At 42.8% G+C, this 6027-nt stretch overlaps 1 non-coding gene across 1 annotated transcript; it reads right to left on the reverse strand.

The window, feature by feature from the left end:
- Window positions 1-4919: 4919 nt before the first annotated feature.
- On the reverse strand, window positions 4920-5026 carry LOC126021531 (U6 spliceosomal RNA). The gene has a single exon (XR_007500040.1). It is a non-coding gene; the product is annotated as a U6 spliceosomal RNA (small nuclear RNA).
- Between the last annotated feature and the right edge of the window lie 1001 nt (window positions 5027-6027).

Consider the following 6027-nt stretch of genomic DNA (forward strand, 5'->3'; position numbering starts at 1 on the left):
AGATTTATTATGCCAGAATGGTGGAATAAAGCTGGAGGTTAGGGAAGGTTAGGATGAACGTCATTGAGTCAGGACAGCAGCATTTTGCGGTCAGTCTCTGCAGGTTCTGGGAAGGGTTCAAGCTTGGACTGAAAACAGGCCTCAGAGGTAGGCTGCAGGCTTTGCCAGGAAGCTAGAGTGAGAACCAAGGTCCCAAGATGGAGGTCTTCGTCTAGATCTTGCACTTAAGGGAAGTAAACAGGAAGACTCAGTTCAGTGTTCTCAGAGACAGCTCACAGGGTTCACACCAGGCCGCAGGCAGTGACCACAGCCTCACACAGGAAAAAGGCCAAACTGTTCTACTCATTTCTTTGGGGGCTGGTGAAACTGCCCAATGCAGGGAGCAGTCCATTTCATGGTGTCATCATCTTATTTACCTGAAGTCATCAAGAGAAATGAGTGAAGCTGGAAAGGTTTTTTTGTTTTGTTTATGTTTGTTTTGTTTGCATGTTTGTTTTGTTTATGTTTTTGGGGTCACATCCAGTGGCGCCCAAGGGATTACTCCTGGCTCTGCGCTCAGAAATCGCTCCCGGCAGGCTCAGGGGACCATATGGGATGCTGGGGATTGAACCCAGCTCAGTTCTGAGGCTGCCACTTGCAAGGCAAACGCCCTACTGCTGTGCTATCACTGTGGCCCCTGGAAAGGCTTTTTTTTTTTTTTATTTTTTAACAAGAGAAACTTTGAAGAGCTTGAAAAATCAATGCAAAATGAAACTTTCTGGTTCAGGTTAACAAGGGAACATCTGGAGTCCTTCTCATACACTAGGGAATGATGTCGTGATTCTTCAAGATCTTGGCTCATGACTGAGTTCAATACTTATCCTATTTGTACACAACTAAATCCTAGGATTAAAAAAATTCTTTTCTTTTTTTTTAATTTTTATTTTGGGCCACACCCAGCGCGCTTGGGTTTACTCCTGGCTCTGCACTCAGAAATCGTTTCTGGGTTGGGGCCAGAGAGATGGCACGGAGGTGAAGAACGGTGGTTCGAATCTCAGCATCCCATATGGTCCCCTGAGCCTGCCAGGAGCGATTTCTGAGTGTAAAGCCAGGAGTAAAGAAGAAAGAAGGAGAAGGAGGAGGAGGAGGAGGAGCCCTGGATTAAAAAATTAATTGTGTGTGTGTGTGTGTGTGTGTGTGTGTGTGCATGGTTATTGGCTCACACTTGGTGGTGGTGCTCAGTGGTTACTTCTGGCTCTGTACTCAGAAATCGCTCCAGGTTGCGGTGGCGCTAAAGGTAAAGTGCCTGCCTTGCCTGCACTAGCCTTGGACGGACCGCGGTTCTATCCCCCGGTGTCCCATATGGTCCCCCAAGCCAGGAGCAACTTCTGAGCACATAGCCAGGAGTAACCCCTGAGCGTTACCGGGTGTGGCCCAAAAACCAAAAAAAAAAAAAAAAAAAGAGTTAACGGTAACAATTCAAGTACTTCAAGAGGGCAAGAGATTCAAAAAGGGAACTAAAACTATTCACAGTAGCCAGAATCTTGGAACAACCCAAGTGCCCGAGAACAGATGAGTGGACAAAACAACTATCTACATCTACATTTACACAATGTAATACTACACAGCTGTTAGGAAAATTTTTATATACGGATGGAAATGGAAGCATTATGCTGAGCAAAATAAGCCAGAGGGATAAACATAGAATGATCACACTTATTTTGGGACATAAATATATACATATAGTATGGTAATAATATTTAGAGACAAGAAAGACATGGTTCAGGAGGACTAGTCCATAGTAGGATGCTTGCCACAAATAGCAGGGAGTGCAGTTAGGATAAAGAAGGGACCACTGGGGCCGGAGAGATAGCATGAAGGTAAGGCGTTTGCCCTTCACGCAGAAGAACGGTAGTTCGAATGCAGGCATCCCATATGGTCCCCCGTGCCTGCCAGGGGCGATTTCTGAGCAAAGAGCCAGGAGGAACCCCTGAGTGCTGCCAGGTGTGACCCAAAAACAAAAACAAAAAAGAAGGAACCCACTATAGACAATGATAGTTGGAAATCAATGCTCTGGACAAGAATTGGATGCTGAAAGGAGATAAAGTTATATGCATGGGCCAGGCGGTGGCGCTCGAGGTAAGGTGCCTGCCTTACCTGCGCTAGCCTAGGAGACGGACCGCGGTTCGATCCCCCGGTGTCCCATATGGTCCCCCAAGCCAGGAGCAACTTCTGAGCACATAGCCAGGAGTAACCCCTAAGCATTACCGGGTGTGGCCCAAAAACCAAAAAAAAAAAAAAAAAAAAAGAAAGAAACAAAGAAATCACTCCAGGCAAGCTCTGGGGACCATCTGGGATGCCGGGATTCGAACCACCGCCCATCCTAAATCAGCCATGTGCAAGACAAACGCCGTAACCACTGTGATATCTCTCCTGCCCCAAATTATTGTTTTTTTTTTGTTTTGTTTTTGTTTTTTTTTTGTTTTTTGGGGTTTTTTTTTGCTTGCATTACTATTACAACAAGTCCTTAATCAGAGTATCACGTTTTGAACTTTTTGGACATAATTTCAAATTATAGATGAGTTGCTAAAATTTGCACAAAGAATTCCTGGCTCTCTTTCATACATGCTTTCTGTAAGTGTTAACACGTTACTTTTATTCTCTGTACTTTTTTTTCTGAATCATGGCAAGTTGTACCCATTTATAATTTAATTCTTCAGTATATAATACCTAAATATAATACAGAAATTTCTTTTTTCCAGAAATTTCTCATATAAAAACAATAAATTTAACAAAGTCAGGAAACAAGAGTGCTATGACATATTTATAATTTATAGACTTTTTCAAATTATATCTTTTTTTTGGGGGGGGGTCACACACGGTGATGCTCAGGGGTTAGTCCTGGCTATGTGCTCAGAAATCGTTCCTGGCTCGGGGGACCATATGGGACACTGGGGGATCAAACCACAGTTCATCTTAGGTCAGCCGCATGCAAGGCAAAAGCCCTACTGCTGCACCATTGCTCCGGCCCCTGACTTGATTATATCTTGTGAACAGAAATAGCCAAGGATTTGTGTTTTATCCAGTGTCATAACTTCTTTATTCTCGATTTCTCTGTGAGCCTTTCTATATTTCATGCTTTGGCAATTTTTTTTTTCAGAATAGCACATTGTTATTATTTATTTTCATTGGAGAGAGTCTCCTGAGCATTGTTCAGTGGCCTGCAGCAATATTCTAGCAACTGGTAAAGAGTAGCATATGCGCTCAGAAGTCGCTCCTGGCTTGGGGGACAATATGGGACTCCTGAGATCGAACCAAGGTCTATCCTGGGACAGTTGCGTGCAAAGCAAACACCCTACCACTGTGTTATCACTCTGGCTTGTACATATTCGTTTCTGCTAATCGATGGAATAAACTAGTTATAGGGTAAAATGTTGTCTGTCTATGCTACTCTGTTCCTTGTGCTTTAGTTAGAGAAATGAACTTTTGTTAAAGACTCTTTTATTTCTCCTGTATCCATTGGTTTCAGCTTCTTCAGAGCCAAGTCATGAGAAAAACACACAAACCAAAACAAAACGGGACTGGAGAAATAGTATAGAGGGTACAACTTTTTATTATCCCAAATTTCAAAATAATAAGACAAAATAATAGCCCAAATGTCCAGAGGTTTTTCGACCTTACATATAGCTGAACCTGGTTCTATCCTGGCTTTATATAAGGTTCCCCAAGTACCTCCTGTAGTGATCCTTGAGCAAAGAGCCAGGAGTAAGCACAAAGTGGTACTAGGTGTGGTCCTAAAACCAAAAATAGCAACAAAAACAATAAAACCCACAGTAAACCTGTCACCATGCGATTCCCTGCACCCTTGTTGGTTCCTTGTACTCTTTTTACCTTTCAAAGCTCTATGTAGAGAATGTTTATGGTTTTCATTGCATTTAGTGGGAGGAAGAGGGATCGTTGTTCCTTCCTGGGAATTCAGTTCCTCTGTGAGTTAATGATTTTTCATTTGATTTTCTCTGATTCTCCCTCCTGTTTAGGTTTGGGTCATGCTGAGTCAGACTTAAATATAATTCCACAGAATTAATATGTTATTTCAGTCCATGAGGGCAGATCGTACACACTGCCAATAGTCTCACCATTAGGATTATGGCGACAGAAAACTAACAGTCACTTGGTTAGATTGGATCACTTGGTTAAGGGGATGTTGGGCAGACTTTTCCATGGTGAAGTTACTATTTTACCTATTGTGGTTAATAAGAATCTATAGGAGGAGTATTTGAGACTATAGTTACCATTTTCTTTTTTCCTTTTTGTTTTTTTTTGGGGGACGGGGTCATACCTGGCAGTGCTCAAGGGTTACTTCTGGCTCTGTGCTCAGAAATCGCTCCTGGCAGGGTCAGAGGACCATATGGGATGCCGGGAATCGAACCACTGTCCTGCATGCAGGGCAAATGCCTTACCTCCATGCTATCTCTCCGGCTCCTTTTTTTTTATTTTCACCCACTAGTTTTTTTGTTTTGTTTTGTTTTGTTGTTTTGTTTTGTTTTTGTTTTTGTTTTTTGTTTTTGGGTCACACCCAGCAGTGCTCAGGGGTTATTCCTGGCTCCAGGCTCAGAAATTGCTCCTGGCAAGCATGGGGGACCATATGGGACACCGGGATTCGAACCGATGACCTCCTGTATTAAAGGCAAACGCCTTACCTCCATGCTATCTCTCCGGCCCCTGTTTTGTTTTGTTTTGGGGAGGGGTCACACCTGGCAGCGCTCAGGGGTTATTCCTGGCTCTACACTCAGAAATTGCTCCTGGCAGGCTCGGGGGACCATATGGGATGCCGGGATTCAAACCACTGTCCTGCATGCAGGGCAAATGCCTTACCTCCATGTTATTTCTCCAGCTCCTTTTTTAATTTTCACCCACTAGTTTTTTGTTTTTGTTTTTTTTTAAATATGGAATGCTTCACGAATTTGCGTGTCATCCTTGCACAGGGGCCATGATAATCTTCTCTGTATCATTCCAATTTTAGTATATGTGCTGCCGAAGCGAGCACTCACCCACTAGTTTTAACAACGACATTGACAGCATTTGTCTGAATCAGTTGTTGTAATGATATTTTCCAAATGATAGTTTTCCAATTCTATCATTCCTCCTTTCTTTATTAAACCACATTAGACTGAAAGATCTTTCTCTTCTCACCAATAACTCATTTGCTCACTTATATATTGATCTCTCTCTGTGTATAGGTTCCTGTAGTATAAATAATAGTTCTTTATTATTATTACTACTTTTTTTGGGGGGCCACACCCCACAGTGCTCAGGGGTTACTCCTGGCTGTCTGCTCAGAAGTAGCTCCTGGCAGGCACGGGGGACCATATGGGACACCGGGATTCGAACCAACCACCTTTGGTCCTGGATCGGCTGCTTGCAAGGCAAACACTGCTGTGCTATCTCTCTGGGCCCTACTACTTATTTTTATATGCAGGTTGTTACAGATTTGACCAGTGGGTTTCCTTCTCTATCTATGGGGCATGTCTTTATTTAAATAACCTGCTCAAAATCCCACAAAAGACAGCAAAGAAGCTATTAGAGAGGCCAGAGTGATAGCACAATCTCAGAACCATGCTTTAGGGGAAGCTGGAAACCAGAAGGCCTGCTATGGAATGGCCCTGGCATGGCTGAGACCAGATCTCAAAGAGAGATTATTCCCCTGATAAGTGGTTGTGGTGTATCTCAACTTGGCTTAGTGAGAGTTGCAAACATTTATTTCGCCTAAATATGAATCTTCCTTCTGTTTGTGCTGTGCTAAGTATGTACATATTTGAGCATTTACCTCCAGATGAAAGAATTTGTGCAGGTAATGTGGTTTTGATTAAATACCCCTTTACCTGGAAAATTCAGTAGCAGGAGAAACATATAAATCACTTTGCAATACTCAAAGTGAAGTTAGTCATAGAAAGAATGTCCTGTATCTTTAAACAGCCTGCTCCCTTAAATGAAAGGAACCCTTCATAGGAACACAGGGCAACTTGCAAATCTCTTAATTTACATTGG

Source organism: Suncus etruscus, chromosome 10 (genome assembly GCF_024139225.1).
Source record: "Suncus etruscus isolate mSunEtr1 chromosome 10, mSunEtr1.pri.cur, whole genome shotgun sequence".
Lineage (NCBI taxonomy): Eukaryota > Metazoa > Chordata > Mammalia > Eulipotyphla > Soricidae > Suncus > Suncus etruscus.